Raw genomic sequence first — 17,989 nt, forward strand, 5'->3', positions numbered from 1 at the left:
GCCTTCCCAGCACAGAGCCTGGGGCCTCACTGACAGCCTGCTGCTGGGTCCTGTCCACCCTCAGCCACAGACACCCCCCATCCCGCCTCCAGGGCCGCCCTCCACAGCCCCGCTGCCCCACCCACACCCACCCCATAGCTGGTCCCATCCTGGCCACTTCCTAGCCAACCATGGCACACCAGCCTCAGAGAGCAACATGAGCAGAGGCTGCCTTTGATCTGGGAAGGCTGTCTGCCCCCCACACTGTGTCTGGTGGGGGGCTGGGTGGAGGCTCCTGATGGAAGCTGAGTTCCCTCATCAGTCCTGTTGAGGGGCAGTGACCAGGTGGCCAGGCATCAAAGGTGAAGGTAGATATTCCTTCTGGAAAGCTCTGGAAAGGGAAGGGGCCCAGATCCCTAGGAGAATTCTCCAGGCCTGAAGTTTATTTGAACAATGAGCGCCCCCCTGGCCTCCACCTCTTCCCAGCAGCGCTCTCGCTGGGGAATTTGCCCCCAGGTGGCTGCCGGGGGAAGCTGATGAAGCCCTACAGGACCGACCGGTGCTGCCCAGACTTCTGTGCTCAGAGGGACATGCCCAGAAGGCACCAAATAAAGAGAACAGGACAGTGATGCTCCAGCCAACGGGAGAGCCGTCCTTGGCGGCGCCTGCCCTAGGCCAGTGCATGGGGCTGGGGCTGTACGTGGGCCTAGAGTGTGTGAAGAGGGCAGGGAGCCCTGGGGTGGGAGGAGATAGATGGACGCACAGGTCCCAGGGACCTCTGCTCACTTCCCAGAGCTGGCGCCAGCACAGGGGTACATTCATTCAGAAATGGTGGCAGCACACCCCCCCATTGCCAGGCCCATCAGACCTCCACTGGGTGACATGCTAACTGGATTGGTCACTCAGCCATTGGGCCTTTTTCTTTGTCTGGGGAGAGAGCAAATATCAACTTCTACCAGTCCAAGACAGGAGAACTGCAAACCCTAATTAGAGCTGTCAGGATTAATGAGGTTTCTGGGAGTCTCGTTACCAAAGAAATCAGTTCGGAAAAGCTGCCCAGAGGTGCAGCGGGCACTGCCTTGTGCCCTGGAGCAGCTTTGTACTGAGAAAGTCTGTAAGCCAGGAGCCCCCCCCCGCCCCCGAAAGGGAAGCTTCTTCTGGGTTTCCCTGGGTGCACCAAGACTGACCCCCAGTGGAGAGACCGAGGCTGGGACCTCGGTTCTGCCAGGAAATGGTTCTGCCAGCAGAAGTGGCGGTGGCCGGGCAGCAGGGAGGGTCACTCCCACCCAGGCCTTTAACACCTGCTGGCTGCTGACTACTGCATGCAAAGGACATTTGGACACACAGTTAGTTGCTAATCTGTGTGTTTTAGCTAACCAGTTTATATTCCCGAATTCATTCAGGCATCCACACATCCACGCATCTTGCAAATAGTTTAATAAGCATCTTCTCTATGTGCATTTATTCATAAAGCAACGCATTTATGTAGCATCCGACCCCACAGATTGTTTGGGGTTTGCAGGGACAGAATCGCTGGGAGGGCTAAGAACCACGGGGAGAGCAGGGAAAGCTCCGTGAGGAGGTGACATTTGCGAGCGTGTGTAGGGAGAGGAGGAGGAGGGCGGGCTCTGCGTTGAATAAATAGCAGCCCCAGCCGTCAGTCAGTCCACGGAGCCAAAACCACGAGTCTTCCCAGCAGCCATCGTCACGCTGCCATCCACAGCATCCGGAGGCCTGCAGGGGCTTTCTTGGCCGCCGCAGACCGAGTCGTGCAGGCCGTGGCCCCCGCGGCCCCCATGTGTCACTCAGGACCCCCCTGCGGTAAGCTTGCCTTCCAAGTAAATACTCATCGTTGCCGGCAGGGCCTTGCCCTGAAATATAGCTGGGGGAAGACAAAAAAGAGTCATCAGGCATCTAACAGCTGTGTTAACAATCCTTCTCTTGGACTCGAATTCGATGTGACAAGCCAGGGCCCTACCAGTCTGTCCCCCCAGCCATGGAATCATCTCTCGGTTCCTCGCCATGGGGGAGACAGGTCTGCCAGGGCAGACACAGCCGGGGCCAGGCAGGGCCGCCTCGAGGCTATGGCCAGCTTAATGGGAGCTTATGAAATTTTAACGATGTCCTGAGGTTTGCCAAATGCATCCTTTTAAGCGGAGAGCAAGAACTGTTCCTGCATGGGGACTCAGCAAGAGACAAATGCAGGCAGATTCATTCTGGCCGAGCAGCAGGGCCCAGGTGAACTAATTCCCTTCCTAATCAGTGTCCCCAGGTTGGAGAATGCCACGTACCTCCTGCTCCAGCGCCCCCACCCCCACTGCTTGAGTGTCACCCCACACCCCACCCCAGCTTGTCTGGGCAGGCGCCTCCACAGGGGTCTCCAGTTTGGGGCACCTGTAGGCCCTCTCCAGACAAAGGATCCCCAGCCCCACTGCCACCTTCTCTGGTGCCAAGGACGCCAGGGCCTGTGGCTGGGCTGCTCACACACAGCCATCCTCTCCCTGGAAAGAGCCGCCTCCTGTGTGCATGCCGAGGTGCTTTGCGGAAGCAATTTCCATGTAATGAGAACGCAGGGAAACCTCATTATTTCAGAAACATCACTAACAAGGGGCTTGTGATCAGCCGGTCTGGGGCCAGCAGAAGCTGATACTGGCGTTCTCTGCAGATGGTGCAAATTAACAGGCAGATGAGATCACCCGGGCCTTTGAAAAGCCAGAAGCAGTTTGTGGCCGGCACCTGTCCGTCAGCCGTGGGAAGCCCATCCAGCCGGCGTGCTGATTCCCAGTCTTTCTTTCCGTGACCGTGGAGGGAATCCCAAAAGGACATCTCAGGCACAACTCCTCCCACCCCCAACCCCCCAGAGGGATGCAGCAGCGCGGAGATGTGACAACAGGGCCTTTTCCGTTTCCCATGAGTACACTGCGGAGACACCTTGGGGGCCACTGGGGCCCCTGCCTCCCTGGTGCGGCCACTGCTGGAAGGCTAGGTGAGGAATCTTCCATGCACCCCCCTCGGCAGGTGTGGCTGCTGCTGCACCCCCACAACCTACATCCCATGGTTTGGGGCCTCCCACTGCTGAACGAGGCCCAAAGGAGGCGTCTCTGACAACACAAGGGGAGGTCAGTCCGTGGAGGGCATTGGCCACTTGTCCAGATGCCTTGAACTCCACCCTGGGCGAGGTAGGGGTCCAGGCAGGCAGGGGGCTCTGGGTGCAGCTGGTCCGTGGGGCATGTTGGGGTAGAGCTGAGCTCGACTCTCTTGGAGGTTAAGGATGCAGAGTCCAGGGGTTCTTAGGCCACGGGGTATTCCTTGGACACCTGCTGCACAGCCTGCCCTGTCTCAGCCCTGGGCCCAGCAGAGCCCGGCAACCCAGGGAATGGAGATGCCCTGTAGGACGTGCCTGGAGAAAGCCTGGGGCCTCTGAGACGAGGGCCTGTTGAACTGCTGCTGTCGACTCAGAGCACGCTGTCTGTGTGGATAGGCTCAGGGTTTTCCAGACCAGCAGTTTCTGGTTTCTCTGTGCTAAAGAGTTCAGTTTTTAGCTGATCCCTTTACTGTCACTTTTACTATAAGCTGCAAGAAGGAACCAGGCTATACCTTCCACACTTAGCTTGGAAATCTCTCCAGTTAAGTATCCAAGTTCATTGCTCTCAAATTCTGCCCTCCATTCAACATCAGAACTCAATTTTATCAAGTTCTCTGCCACTTTAAAATAAGGAGCACCCTTCCTCCAGTTTCCAATGACTCACACATCGTTTTCTTCTACGACCTCATAGGAAGTACCATCACTTCCATATTCTACCAACAGCCTCCTCAGAACTCTCTGGGCCTTTTCTCTCGAGCACTTGCAATTCTTCCAGTGTCTTCCCATGACCCAGGGCCAAAGCTGCTTCCCCGATTTGGGCATTGCAATAGCAGCACCCCACTCTCCTGGTACCAAAATCTGCTTTAGTTTCTTGGCTGCTCAAGCAAATGCCATGCAGTGGGTCCATTTATTAAAAAAGGGGAATTTCTTAGTTTACAGTTTTGAGGCTAAGGAACAGTCCAGATCAAGGTGTTATCAAGGCAATGTTTTCTTCCTGAAGACTGGCGTGCTGGGGCTGGCTGCCAGTGATCCTTGGTCCCAGACCCCTCTGTCACATGGAGAGGCACATGGCAGTCTCTACTGGTCTCCCTCTTCTTTTTCAGATTCCATAGCTACAGCTGTAACTTCTTGCTTCCCATGACCTCTCTCTCTCTGTATTTCCTTCTCTTATTCAGGGCTTCAGTGAGAGGGCTAAGCCCCACCCTGATGCAGTTGGGTCACCCTTACCTGAAGTAGCCTCATCACAAGACCTGCTTATAACAGGTCCATACCCACAGGAGTGGGTTGGATTTAAGAGCATGCTTTTCTGGGGTACAGAGCTCCAAACCACCAGCGGGTAACAGAGGCAGGTGCTGGGGACAGCGAGCCAGGAGGTGGGAATGAGATGGGGTGTCCACTTGACCCTGCAGGCCTGGAGTCACAGGCAGGAGCAGTGACACTATGTGGGGTGCCCAGAGCAAAATGAAAGGCGGTACCTTGTTTGAAAAGCAAAAGGAAGTGTCATTAGAAGTCTTTAAACAATGCTTTTTCCTGCAGAAGAGCAGTCTCCTTTTTGATTTGTCATGGTATCTTATATGTGTTATTTAATGTCATTTTAGGTAAAGAAAAATTAAAATTCTAAATAAATGTGAATTTCACCACTCATCTTTGTGCTGTGCAAGGCCGGTTCAAATGCAGAGCTCAGCGCATTCCAATTGTATGAGGAATTACTGAAATCACACAGCTTGTATTTCACGCTCATCCACGGAGCTGCCTCTTGGTAGCCAAGCCAGAAGGAGGGAGAGGCCCCCCCAGGTCCCATACTCCTTGAGCCCAGCGGTGTTCACGGGGAGGGGGGGGCATGCAGACCTTCCCAGGCTCACAGAGGCCCTGCCCCTCCAGCGGGGCCGCCTGCTCCACCTCGGCCCCCCCACCTGCCACTGCTGTACCAGCTTCCATCCAAGAAAGAAATGACAAGTCAGGCGTCTCCCCTTCCCATGGACCACCTGCCCATCCACTGTGAGCAAAAGCCACCCCGGGCCCGCTGGGTACTGGGTTGGGGCAGGTGAGGGGCACCACCGGGTGTCTATACCCTGCGCCATCCCCCACTCCCAGGCCCCTACCCCCGCGGAGGCAGCAGTCGCCACTGGACAGAGGCAAGAGGGGTAATGTCGGGCCGTCCCCGGGCGCTGGCGGGGTGCAATGGGCAGCCAGAAACCCTCCCAGGATGCAGCATGGCGGCCAGAGAGCTGAGGCCTATCCCCCACCCCCACCCCTCGCCTCCTTGCATGGCCCCATCGTCCCCACAGTAGATTGAATTGTGCCCCCCACCCAGGCGCATTCATGTCCCAGCCCCCGCCCTGGGGGTGGGGGCTCACCTGTAAATAGGACCTGGAGATGTCAAGGCCAAACTGCATGAGGGTGAGCCTCGCTCCAGGAGGCCTTGGGGACAGCGGGGCTCAGACCCGGGGCAGGGCCAGCCTGGGGAGGGACAGGGAGAGAGGGGGCCATGGGGCAGAGCACAGACTGAATTACGGGTCTCCAGGCAGGGGCCCCCAGAAGGCCACAGATGTCAGCGAGGGTGGCGCCTGCCCACAGCTGTATCCTCCTCCAGGCCCCAGGTCTGCTCTCTGCCTTCTCAGCCTCTCACTAGTGGAAAAGCCTCATTTTTCTGGGGTAATCTCTCCCCTCCCCCTCTTTTCCCTCTCCCTTTCCCTCTTCTTTTATCTTTCTCCCTCCCCTTCTCTTTCTCTCCTCTCTCCTCTCTCTCTCCCGCCCCCTCTAGCCCTGACCCTCCCCATCCTTCTCTAAGCTGGAAAACATCCATCTCAGATTCCCACCCAGCCGTGCCCACCGCTGCCCTAAGTGCCAGGCGAGCATACAGGTTTATTTGCTTCTCTGGCACTTTGAATCAGGCCTGGGCCGGAAACTGCCTCCCAGCGTACCCCTAGCGCTAGAGACCCACCCTGGGTCCACACTGGGGGCAAGGCCAGGGCTGAGGGTGGCTGGGGATGCCAGGGGGGCTGCAGCCCCAGCAAAGCTCCCGTGAGGACCAGTGAGTCGCGGTAGGGCCCCGCCCTGCCCGCCGTGGGCCTCCCAGGTGCCCAGAACCGGGCGTCCTCGGGCCCCTGCCTCCACCCCCCTCCCTGGAGACTTCCTGCTCCCACAGGCTCCCAGCCTCTTTCTCCTCCCAGCTTAGGGAGAGAGGGAGGAAGACGATGCGGGAGGGGCACGCTGATGGACCACGCACCAGAGTCAGAGTCCCTGGAGAAGGGGAGGCAGCGGCGAGAGCCTCCAGAGGCTCTGTCCTGGGGTCCATGCTGCACCCAAGGGGGGCCCTGTTCTGGGGGGCACCCTCGAGCCGGGGAGGACAATCAGTCCTCAGCTGTTTCCCTTTTTCTCATTTCAGTAATTCTTGCAGCCGTATTATATAAATAAAATTATTCTTCCCCAAAAAAATCATCAGCGGGGTCCAACCTTAATTCCCCCGCCAGCTGCGTGATGAGCGGCGTGCGAGGCGGAGGGCAGGAGACGATGGCTGTGCTGACCGCCCTCCTCTACTCAGCGCCTCACTGACTGTCCTCCCGCTTACCCACGGCGGGTCCTCGGCAAAGGCACAGCCCGGGAGCCACCCCGGGAGTCGGAGGGCGGCTCTCCCGGCACACCTGCAGGCGCCCCGGCTGCGAGCCCCCAGCCCTCTGCCGTTCCTCCCTGGGACTCCAGCTGAGCTGAAGCCCCGTAGAAATCATCCCATGGTCCCGAGTGGGGAGGAGGGCCACCAGGCCGTCCCACCCAGGGTCGGGGGGTAGGAGCAGGAGCGACCACCCGAGGGAGTGCAGGTGGGCGTTGAGGGCTGGCTGTACGCCCCCTCGGCACCCCTGCCTGCTGGGACACAACGGCTGTGCTGTGCTGTGCTGTCACAGCCAGTTTACCTGGAGGCCTTCGGGACCGTGCCACCCTCTGGCCTGCCTGTATTAAACTGGGGTCTGGATTCATGTGACCTTTCCTCGGGGACACCTGGTTCTCCAGCCCTGTTGGCCCAGGCGCTCCCGGGGCGTGAAGGTGCCCCACGGCCCACCGGGAAAGGGGGCCTTGGGAGCATCACTTTCTCATCTGAGAAATCAGAGTTTTTCCTCCCTCCCTCCCTTCCTTCTTTCTTTTCTTTTTATCGTGACAATGTTATGACATAAGCTTGACATTTTAATCATTTCTAAGTGTACAATTGAGTGGCATTAATTGCATTCACTAAGTCATGCAACTATCACCACTACCTATTTCCAAAATTCTTCAGCGCCCCAGACAGAAACTCTGCACCCACCGAGAAATCACTCCCCACCCTCCCTCCCCCTGCCCTGGTGATCTCTAACCTGCTCCCGTCTCTGGATTTGCCTAGTCTAGGTATTTCACGTAAGAATTCTCCTGCCGCATCCGTCCTGCTGTGTCTGGTTCGCACAGCATCATCCGCGCTCACCGGCTGGCAGCGTCTCGGCACCTTCCCCTCTGTCTGATTGAAAATATCCCACCATGTGGCTGCACCTCGCTCCATTCACCTCTCACCTGTGGATGGAAACGGGAGCTACTTTCACATTTCGGTCATTGCGAATAAGAGACCAGAGTTTTAAATTGTGACGCTGACCAGCCCTTGGGTCTTGGGGAGGTGCCTGGCTGAGTTTCTGTCCCCCAAGTTACAAAGGGGTGCTTTCGTGGGGAGGACAGCCATGGGGCGTGACTTGGCTGCTTGCCCTTTGCCAGACATAAAGTGGGTGCTCAGTAAACAGCAGAGCAAAGTAAGGGAGGGACTCAGGGGGCTTTGGCGGGACCCAGGCTAACAAGCAGCTCCCTTTAGAACATGGGGTGGTTTTCTGTTTTGGAGCCACATCAGGGTCTAAAGCTGTCCCCTCCAGCCAGTCCCCTCCTCTGGGTGTTAGTTTCCAGGGCTGCTGTAACAAATGGCCAGGAACTGGGCAACATAGGGCAGCAGGAGTCCACGGTCTCCTGGTCCTGGAGGCCAGAAGCCTGAATTTAAGGTGTGTGTGGGGCCAGCTCCCTCTGGGGGGGCTCCAGAGACCCCGCCCTGCCTCGTGCAGCCTCCTTTGGCTGCAGCCGTCCTTGGTGCTCCCTGGCTTGTAGTTGCATCCCTGGGTCCCACCCTGGTCACCCACAGCCTCCCTCCGCGTGTCTTCTCCTCTCCTAAGGACACCTGCCCATGGGATTCGGGGCACCCTGCTCAAGTGTGGCCCCATCTTAACTACCTCAGCTGCCATGACCCAACCACCCCTGGGGGTCAGGACATGTCTCTTTGAGGACACAAGTTATCCAACAATCACTTGCAATCAAGAGAAGCCCCCCAGTTTGTTGCCCGTCACTGGGCATCAAGCACCACGTGTGTCCCCCATGAAAAGGCCAGCACCAGAGAAGCAGGTCGTGTGAACTACCTGTGGCCACGCAGCTCACCAAGCCAGCAGAGCAGAGGCTGCAGGGGCCCAGGAGGGGTGAGAGTGAGTGCTGGGTGGGGAAAGCATCTGCTTTCAGGCTGAAGGTGTCCTGGTATGAGCTGGTGGTGACAATTTCACGGCCCTGTGACACATGCTAAGCCACTGGGCTGTGTGCACCTCACGGAGTGAGTTTTATCAGTATGTAAGATATAGTTCAATTAAAAAATACTTTTTAAAATCTCAGTTCTGTGACTGGTGAGCCCCTAAAGCTGCTGTTGCAGTGGCTGGCTGCTTATGGCCCCCTGGAACGAGAGGTATGCTCCCAGGACCCAGGCTCCCAGCACCGACCACGCAATGACCCGTGGCAAGCAGGGCTGGTTTCAACCCAGCATGATCGATGGTGACACAAACAGACCCGTTGGAGGAGGAGGCAGAATCGGCAGCTGCACAATTTCTAGAACATTCCCCATCTAACCAGGGCCCAACAGCCCCCACCGGGCAGGTGGCCTGCTTCCCTCTGCCCCTGGGAGTAGAGGCTGCAGCCCAGGGCCCTTCTGAGTGGGCTCTGCCCCGCTGTATAGGCCCCTTCCCGACCCGTGGCCCACCCAGCAGAGGCCTTGCCTGTGCCCCCCTAGGAGCCTCTGGACCTGGACACCCCAATGGGTTCCCAGCAGCCTCACCAGCAAAGCATGGTACACAGACCATGCAGCACATCGCCACCCCGCAGCTTATCAAGCGAAAGGGAGGTGCAGGTCCACCCCAGAACCACTGGGCTTGGCTGCATAAGGGTCCTCCCAAAGGGGGCTGGGGGGTCCCAGGCCATGACCTGATTTGCAAGGTTGCTGAGTGGAACTGACTGCCCTGGGTTGCCTGGATGGGCTCCAAGCGCCTCCTGAGCTGACACGCATCCTCATGGCAGGGGGCAGAGGGGGCTTGTGTGACAGTAGAGGTGGGAAGGATGTGGCCACAAGCTAAGGAGCTGGGGCACCCAGAGGTTGGGGGGCGCAGGAAGGCTCCATGCCCACCCTTCATCTGTAGCCAACCGTTTACCCTGCCAATATACTTTTCAGGAAACTGAGGCAGGAAGTTACATAACTCGCCCATGGGTGCAGCCCTGGTAAATAGTTGGGCTGGGAATTGAACCCTGGACCCCAGGTTTCGGAACCAGGTGCTCAGCCACTGGGCCAAGCCAGCTCCCGGCCTAGCCCCTTTCCTCACACACTTGAGGGCCGTGTCTGCGTGGCCACAGGACTGTGCCTACAGAGCATGGGGGCGGGAGGGCCGTAAACTAAGCGGCCAGACTGAGTTCACATGGAGAGACACCACTGGTGGAAGCAGTGTGTGAGTGGGACTCTGGGCTCGGCAAGCCAGGGGAGCCGAGGCCCCACCGGAAATGCGGACACATGGCCTGAGCTGTCTCCTGCAGCCGCCCTATCCCTGTTCCTCACGAGAACCAGAGCAAGGGGCCGCTGGAGTCCCTGCCACAGGTCAGTTCCCCAGAAAGCTGATTCCAGCGGAGGTGGGGGTGCGGGCAGGGCACTGGGGAGCCTTCCCAGGACCCTCCCTTGTGGGATGGAGGGGAGCACCAGGGGCAGAGGGAGGGGCTGAGCTGCAATGCGGTATCAAACCAGCTCCCATCCACGGGGAACTGTAGAGCTGGATGGGTCCTTGGAGCTGCCCCAAATTGGAGCAGGGAGACCCCAAGATGCTCCATATCTGCCCCTCCATGGAGGCGGCTGCCCTCAGGAAGGAGGTACGAATTTGGGCAAGGCTCTCCCCAGGGCAAGTCCGGGTGGGGGTTTGATGGGGAGCTATGGCTTGTCCCCAGCACTCCCAAAAGCAGGGGAGCACACACTTTGGTTCTAGAGGGGAACTCAGGGTGGGTCACACCAGCCCCACCACCCCCACCACACCCCCCAGCGAGCAGCACCCTCAGTCTCTGAGTCCCCCATCCCTACCCTGCCCAGCCCCTGACCCCCCATCATGGAGATTCCATTTGCCAGTCAGCACTGAAGCCTGGTATCCCCTGAACCTGTGGGCAGAGCTCTAGTTCTCCCCCAGTTTGAGGGCTGGTGTCACCGCGGCACCCGCCCCTGCCTGGTCACCCTCCCTGCCAACAGGAGCCCGGCGTCCTGCCAGTGTCTCCAGCAACTCCCTAAGCCTGACATTGCTTCCACTAGCCCCATGCAGCAAATATGTCCCAACCAGCCCCCTTCTGGCCAGTATTTTTAACTTTTAAATATGATCAAATGTGGAGTATTGAGTAGTTTGATGCATTTTAGATGTCTGCAGAGATTTCTTTTTAATAATACAACTCTAACGGCACATAACTTGGTTAAGTACTGAAATACAGATTCAGCGGTCCCCAAAGTTGGAAATTTCTCCCCAATGAGGAGATCTGGAAGAAAAAAATTCAGAGGGTTGGAGATGACATGGTGTTGGGAATCTTTTCAGATGCCAACCTGGGCCCTCTCCTCCGGCCAGCCTGGGGAAGACTCGGTCTCACCGGCTGCCCTGACCGGGGCAACTCCAGGGCAAGCTCCCTGTGACACCCTGTGCCTCGGTGGCCAAAGACCAGCAGGACCCCCTGCTGTCCATCTCCACCATCGCAAGAGAATCCCCCATCAGGGAAGGAGAAAAGACTTGGACCCAAGTCCCAAAAGCTCAACTTTACTGCAGCTTAACAAGCAGGCAGAGGCCCAGGGGCAGTAGGGGAGAGCGCTCAGGCCAAGTCCCCGACCTCCTGAGCCCCACCATGCTCCTCCCTAAAAGGGGGCATCTCATGGGTCAGCAAGGGGCGGGGGTGGCGCTCAGCGACCCCTGCCACCTGCCGACACTGAGCCAACTCAGCCAGCCGCCCACATGTCACCGCCTGCATGGTGACAGCTGCGGCCACCAGGCAGAAGGGGGCACATGCAGTGGGACAGCAAGTCTGGAGTCCAGGTGAGGCCCTGGGACTTTCTATCTTGGGAGGCGACGGTTGGAGGCACAGAAATCAAGGCTTCCAGGTGTTTGGAAGTCAGCGGGGGAGGGGAAGGCCAAGGCCAAGGACAGTTCGGACCCAAATTCCTCTGCGGCCGCTGGGCTGTGTGGTATGGGGTGAGTTGCCTCCCTCCTCTGAGTCTCAGGTTCCATGAAAGTAGTCAGTCAAGCCTGAAGTAAGGGGATCACAGACTGGGATGCCAGGAAGAGAGAGGAAAGGTTTCATATATATATATATCAATTGCTATTTTTCTGTAAATAAATCTTCCTATCAGGTCTATTTGGTGAACTTAAAATTCTTCTGGGAAAGGCAGGGTAAATGCTTATCTCCACTCTCCCCTTTTGTTAGTCTTTTTAAATTAAATAATTAATATTTTATTACAAAAGTTGTAGGTCTACAAAAAAAGTACACAGAAAATACAGAGTTCCCATACAACATAACCCCCCACGAGAGGCCCTCTGCCCCAGTGTGGCACTATTATTACAATTGATGAAAGAACGTTATTACAATTGCACAACTAACCACAGTCCACTGTTGACTGCAGGGTTCATTGCTTGTGTTGTAGAGTCCTATGGAATGTTCTTGTCCTAAGCTTTATAAAAAATTTTTATTCTAATAGCCTATATACAACCTAGAGAAGACGTTTCATCCACTCCAATAACCATGACAGTGCTCGCCTCCTCCGATCCCCAGCCCAGCCCTGGCACATGCTGCCCCCCACCCCAACCCTCTTCACCCCTCCCAGATTCAGTGAGCTGTTGGCGCAGGTGTCCCACCCTCTGGGGATGCCTTCCCTGGGCCCCCCTCCCCACAGGCTCGCTGCCCCTTCCGTGGGCTCCCATGACCACCTGCCCATGTCCGTTCATTCATTTTTTTCAAACAGAAATTTACTGAGCACCCACTCTGTGCCAGGCACTGTCTGGGCGATGGGGCACAGCCCTGGATATGGCCACCTAATCCCTGGCCTCCCGAGCCCCCGTCCTAGGGGCAAATGGAGGAAAGCAGATGGTAAATGTATGCCCGGGTGGGCTGTGATGGCAACATGAACACAGAACTGTCTTCCTTGTAATCATCTCTGATACCCCGCTGGGCCACACTTCCATCTCTGACCAAGTGACTCGTGACCCCTCCTTGACCTTGCAGCTGCCCCAGGAAGGGACTCACAGCTGATGACAGGTGGCAGCCAGCTCTTCTTTGCACATGTCCACGTCCACCACTGGGTTCAGAGCCCCCAAGAAGAGAGCAGCGAGGCTTGCCAGGTACCCCTGGGGGGCAGCATTGCTTCCAAGTCCTCCCCATCCACCCCGGGGCTTGTGTGGGGTCTCAGGATGCTGCCACATTTCACCTTATCTGGGGTTTGCACCCTGGTGAGGGATGATAGGGAGGCAGGCAGCACCAGATTGTCTAGTCCCATGTGATAAGCTATCCCAAGCACAGCCAGCTTGTCTTCATACCTCATGGTCCTGGGTGCTGGAGCCAGGGATTCGGGCTGGGCTTAGCTGGGTGGTTCTTCTGCTCCATGTGGCTGGAGTCCTTTGGTGGGATTCTTGGGGTTGGAGGGTCCAAGAAGCCCCTGCCCATTAGCCTGGTGCCTCGGCAGGAACAGAGGCCAGTTGGGGTAGCTGGGGCCTCTCCTCCTCCATATGGCTCTCCAGCAGTGTGGTCAGGTCTCCCCCAGGGCAGCTCAGGGCAGCAGAGGCAAGAGGCCCCAAGGCGGTGAAAGCCCCCAGGCAGCTCCACCCCACCGTGAGCTATTCATCAGGGAAGTCGTAAGGACTAGCCCAGATTCAGCAGAGGGAGGAGATTTACTCCACCTCTCAGCATGGAGACAGTAGAGAACTGGCAGGCCTCTTCAATTGACCACAGGCAGCACACCAGGCCAGGCCTGGGCCACTGGTCATTCTAGAAAGACCCGCCCAAATCACAGGAAGCCCACCTGATCCCTGACCCCCTGGCTTGGCTGCCCAGGGAGCCTGAAGTGCTTCTTGGAGCCCTGCGAGTGCCCACCTTGGGCAGGGTGCCCCTGTGCTCTGGGGCTGGCATGTGGCTCTGTACCCATCTTTGAGTCAAACCACCCCAGGCACCCCAAGGCAGCAGCCCCTGACTTTGATCTTTGGCTTCCACATGGTGGGGGGAGGCCTCCAGCCCCCACTCGGGGTGGGAGTGGGCATGCACCATTCCAGCCTCTCCGTGAATGCTGTCACTTGGCTCTGAGCACCTGCAGAGCCTCCTGCAGCGCTCGGCCCAGCCCCGGGTGTTCAGCACGCCACCTCGGGGCAGCAACTTGGGCTCTATCAGCTCCAAACTGCACCCAGCTCCAAACTGCACCCTGACTGAAAGCTCTTTCTTTACAAAATATCTGCCGCATTCCCTCAAGAGCCACTCATTTCCCTGCTGCAGATCCAAGCCTCGCCCCTTTTACTAAACCCTGGGCTGGGGACACGTTGTTCCTTCTCCCTTGAAGGGGCCATGTCCCCAGCCATGGTGGACATCGGAAGAAAGACATCCCCACTCCCTGTCTGTGCCCCCTCCTTTTCAGCAACTACTAAAAGTTGGCAATGACTCCAAAAGTAGAGCCATACACGGTGTCCTCAGGGCTGCCTGAGCTTCCCTCATGGAGACACGCCACACAACCAGGAGGTCGGAGTTGGGGGACATACAACAGAACCCATACAACAGACTCTCCTGAGGCTCTGGGGGCCAGCAGCCCGGCTTCAAGGAGTCAGCAGGACGGCGCTCTCCAGTGGGCTCAGAGATGGGAACTTTCAGCTTCTGGAAGCTCCAGGATGGCTCATGGTTACATCACTCTAGGCTCTGAGTCCGTCTCCTCCCTCCACCACCTTCTCTGTGTGTCTCCCTCTCTGCATCCAAATGTCTCCTTCTTATAATGACCTCAGTCTTTGGCTAGGCTCCACCTCAATCCTGTGTGTGACCTCGTCTTAGTTAGATTGCATCTGCAAGCACCCAACCTCCAAATAAGATGACAGCCACAGGGTCCAGGCTGGGACCTGAACATAATTTCTGGGGGTTCAACCCACAGGCATGGCCACTGCCATGGTCAACTTGCTGGCCCCAGGGGGTCTTCAGCCTCTTGGTTGGCTCTGCTCCTGTAATGCTCACCATGGCCTGGAATTGCTTTCTGGCCCCCATTGTCCCTCTTAAGCCTGGCTTCCACCCTGGCCCCAAGCACACTGCACAGACCTGGCCGTGGCTCTCAGCAGGGCCAGAGAGTGCCCATGTCCTCCTTCCACACTGGCTGTGACCTCTTGGAGGTGGGTGCACCCTCACCGCCATAACTCAAGTTCTCTAAAAGAACCATCATGAACAAGGACCCCGGGGCCGGGACCTGACTCCCACCTGGTCAGCCCAAGGTAGAGGGGTCTGGCTGGTGTGCATGCCAAGGCTGCATTCTTGGCATCTGGGCACACATGTGCACTTCCCCTGGCCAGATATGGACTCGAGGGGAGCTGGGCTCAAGGTATGTTAAAAGAGGTCCTCCCAAAAGGACCACCTGGAAAGACCAGGTAACCCTGTGAGAGGGGCAGTGGCAGGGGGTTGGCCAGAGGAAGTCACAGTTGAGAGATCATCCAAGATGGGGCCCTTGTGCTGGTTTGAGACTGTTAGGTACCCCAGAAACACCTATGCTCTTTCAATCCCATCATGTGGGCAGACCTGTTGTAGAATGAGAATTTGATTAGGTTGCTTCCATGGCGATGTGACACTCGGCCCATTCAGTGTGGGTCTCAGTCTGCTTACTGGAGTCCCTTCTAAGAGTTCGTGCAGAGAGAGCTCAGACAGAAATGCCCCTGGGGGTGCTCAGCGAGGACCCACAGAAACGGAAAGAGCCAGAACCTGGAGGGAGCCAAAAAAAGCTAAGAGATGAAATTCAGAGTTTGCCTCAGGGACACTCAGAGAAGACCTGCAGGACAAAGAGAGAGAGTCGCTAGAATCAAAAACTGGAAGCAATGGAACCAGGAACAAAGACCAGCAGATGCCGGCCACGTGCCTTCTCAGCGGACAGAGGTATCCCACATGCCGAGAGCCTTTCTTCAGAGTCCAGACATCATCTTATTGATGCCTTAACTCAAACGTTTTCTTGACCTTAGAACTGTAAATTCGTAAGCTAATAAACACCCGTTGTAAAAGCCAACCCACTCCTGGCATATTGCACTCTGGCATTAGTAAACCGGAAACTGTCCCCAACACCCACATGAGGGACCCCAAACGACCCGTCACAGCTGGTGAGCACCGACATGGATTACAGCAGACCCACCGAGGGAGCCCTTTCTGCTCCTTACCTCTCCCTGGCCCTGTAGGATCTAGATTGAGGGATAGGGGAGACCTAGATAGGGCTTGGAGAATATGCTGGCAATGCCCCTTTTTCCCTTGAAAGGACCTCCCCTCGGGCAGGACACTGCTGAGTAAGTGCAAATGGGGATGGACTGGTTCTCCCTTCTCAGTGACAGGAGACACACAGGGTCAGTCCCAGGTTTCATTCAGGGCAGGGAAAGAAGTTAGGGAGCAAGTGTAACAGGGAGGACAAGAGAGAATGAAACGGTGCCGCCTACACACACCTGCTGGGCCAGCTCTTTCGATAATCCCGTTACATGTGTATTTATTTTTATCAAAAAGTTTCTCTCAAAGAAGGACCAGGAAACGAGGAGCAGGGCTTCAGTCCAGGCGGCATGATGAAGGCCAGCTGCCACAGCTTCCTCATCTCATGTGTTTCTTCCTAATTCTTCTACACAAGCAGACATCACTTGAGTTGGAAGCAAGCAAAAGCCAATGGTTAATAAGTTCAATCAAACGGGAAGTGGAGTGGGAATGTAAAATGGTGCCGCTGCTGTGGGAAGCAGAGGTTTGGGGTCCTCAAAATGTTATAGGATTACCAAGACCAGCAATGCTACTCATCGGCAGAGACCCAAGGAAAGTGAAGACAGGAACTCAGATACTTGTGCCCAGTGCTCGCCGTAGCATTATTCCAACAGTCAAAAGGTGGAAACACCCACGTGTCCATCAACAGATGAAGGACACACAAAGTATGGTTTCTCCATACAGTAGAATATTCTCTAGCCATAAAAAGAAGTCAAGCTTTGAGATATGCTGCAACATGAAAGAATCCTGAAAACCTATGCAAAGTGAGGTAGGCAAGTCACACGAGGACAAATACTGCATGCTTTTACTTACATGAAATATCGAGAAATAGCAAATTCATAGAAACAGAAAATAGATTAGAGGTCACAAGGAGCTGGAGGGGCAGGAGGAGATGCTGTTGCCTGTTGTACAGATCGTTCATAAACTTGAGAAATTTTTTAATAAAATTCTTTTTTTATAAAGGCTGATAGCAGGGTACAGATAGCCAGACTGTCAGGACTGGTGGGACTCAGAAACGGATGTCAGGGGGCCTGACCTCACTCACCCACAGGTCATTCATGGGGGGCAGGGGGCAGGTCTGGCTTGAGTGACAAAGCACCTGGCTAAGCACTCAGAGAAGCAGCAGAAAATATGATTTCCTGTACCAGAGAAGATGGCGAAAGTCAAAGTGGCATATCACAGACCTTCCACCCGCCTTTTGCCCTCTCCATTCCCTACCCTAAACCAAGCAGGAATGGCCTGTAGGCATAGCCCTCTGTTCCACCAAGCAGGACCAGAGGAAATAAAGAGGCAATTGGTACTAGCAAATCACTCCTGGTTGTTTGAGCAAGTGGGTTCTCAAGCCATCAATAAATGATGAGTGGTTGCCATGGCAACAGCCCCAGCCCATAATTCATCTCCTTGAGATTCAGGCAAGCTCAAGCAGCACTGCAGAAAAGCAAGGCTAAATGGGAAGCATTGGCCAGACCTTGCCTTTAGCATTGGCAAGACCCATGGAGCTCTGAGAGTGGGGTCTCAGCCAGAGTTGGGTTAGAACAGGGTTTACAGGGAACAGAAGGGGTGGGTTTGGGACAAGAATCATGGGTGACACTCTGTTTGGGGACTGAAAGGTAACTGGATTCAAGAATAAGCTTTTAACACTTGCCTGGTGTGCTATACTGTCTGGGTCAGGTGACCTCCTCAAGCCTCAGTTTCTTCATCTGTAAAGTGGACGTAGAACTAGTACCTGCCTCATAGGAGTTTTGTGAAAATGGTCTGTGATAGACTACGTAAAGGGCTGGGAACTTATAACCATGGATAAATATTATCTGTATTGTTTGCAAAGGGATTCAAATTATAAGAATAAGTATTGTCTGCATAGTTATCATTTCTGGGGCTTTTCAATCCTTTAAGTGGATCTGTAATTCCGTCTGGTACCATATTCTTTCTTCCTGAAAGACTCAGACAATTCTTTAGTGTGGGATATTGGTGATGGATCCTTTCAGTTGTATATCTGAAAAGTCCCTATCTTGCCTTCATTTTTGAAAGGATATTCACCAGTTCTAGAATTCTAGGTACGACCTCCAGATGGGTCCCTGGACCAGGTAAGTCCTGAAACCTAGAGGCCCAGCTTCTCCAGAACGTCAGATAGTTCCATCTCCCTACCCCATATTA

Source organism: Tamandua tetradactyla, chromosome 2, assembly GCF_023851605.1.
Source record: "Tamandua tetradactyla isolate mTamTet1 chromosome 2, mTamTet1.pri, whole genome shotgun sequence".
Taxonomy (NCBI): Eukaryota; Metazoa; Chordata; class Mammalia; order Pilosa; family Myrmecophagidae; genus Tamandua; species Tamandua tetradactyla.